Raw genomic sequence first — 1,403 nt, 5'->3', positions numbered from 1 at the left:
CGGAGCCGCCACTTAAGCGGATACTGAAACGGTGGCCGTAGGCCCTGCTTCCTCCTAACGATGGCCTTTCGACTCGTTCAATTGGCAACCGTCGATTCGACGGGACAAAAAAAATTCAACCGCCATTGTCAATTTATGTGATCTCCCACGGTGGTTTCGAATTTTTCTTCTATCCCACTTTGGAATCCCGTCACGAGGTAATCTATGTTTCAGTTTAGTTTAGAATTACCCCCTGCACGTGAAACATTAGAATCCTGTGACGCCTGTTCGAACAGCCTGTTTCCTTTTTGGTTTCGAGGCTTGTTCTTCTTGTGGATCGTGGAGATTGATGTTCGGACGAAGGAGAAGGGTATTTTTCTCGGAACGATGTGATCGATTGTAGCGATTCTTTGGAGAGTGTTATTGGAGAGATTATTCTTTTAAATTTCGTGAAATCATCTTAGATTCTTATCTAAAATTCATCCAAGTCGAAGGAAGGAAGTTGGAAATTACTCAAAATAATTTTAATAAATTGTTCCTCAAGTGAAATTTTATATTTAAATATGATTGACTTTAAATAAATTTTTATATAAATAAAATTTATATGTTTAAATATTATAGAAAAACACTTCAATTGTATTATTTATTAATGTATAATATAAATATAAGCTATTTCTAAAAATAATATCTATTAAAATTATTAATTTAATAAACTAATAATAAATTTAAACCATATGGATTAAATTATTCTTAAAATTATCATAAATTAATATTCCACACCTATAATTCATTTTAACTTTTATAAAAATCTAATTCTAAATTTTCCATATAAACCAAAGAAAAATCAAAAATGAATTATACATCCAAATTTCAACCCTTCCAAAAATCTCAAAATTCTCAAAATTCTCTCTAAATAAAAGACAGATACCAATGAACGAAACCATAAAAAAAATTTCAAAAATCCACCATGCCAAACTCATTCAAATTTTCAACTTAATTCCTCCCCTTCCCCTCAAGGATCTTCGATTCCAAAAATTCCAAAAATCCATTACTCCATCCAAGCTCGTCCAAATTTTTATTTCGATTCCTCCCTCGAAACCAACTACTTCTAATCTAAATTCTAATCAAAATTCTCCCCCCTCAAAAAATACAGATAAAATCGAACATGAAGAAAAACTTTGCCAGAAGTGGATCAACAATCGTGCAAAAAAAGAGATTAAAAAAAAAAAAAAAAGACGGTTGCAAAGTCAGTAACAATCCAGTGACAGGGTCAAAGAGCGTAAAAAGGGAGTCGTGAGTGGAAGAGGGAGGGGAGGGGAAGGGAAGGAGGGGAGGAGAGGAAGGGGGAACAGATGCGGAGAGGACTGTTTATCTTGCTACCGGCGGTACGTATCGGTCAATATGTGCCCAGCCTCTGAGCACAC

The 1,403-nt window shown here is 34.4% G+C and overlaps 1 protein-coding gene across 2 annotated transcripts in view; it reads left to right on the top strand.

Moving 5' to 3' along the window:
- LOC102671133 (UPF0489 protein C5orf22 homolog) overlaps positions 1-1,403 on the top strand; it is an 834,013-nt gene that overhangs the window by 157,112 nt on the left and 675,498 nt on the right. The gene's annotated exons all lie outside the window — the stretch shown is intronic.

The sequence above is a fragment of the Apis dorsata genome, unplaced genomic scaffold, assembly GCF_000469605.1.
Source record: "Apis dorsata unplaced genomic scaffold, Apis dorsata 1.3 scaffold_382, whole genome shotgun sequence".
In the NCBI taxonomy this organism is placed as follows: Eukaryota; Metazoa; Arthropoda; class Insecta; order Hymenoptera; family Apidae; genus Apis; species Apis dorsata.
The sequence above is the reverse complement of the archived record's forward strand: the minus strand, read 5'-3'. Positions and strand labels throughout refer to the sequence as shown.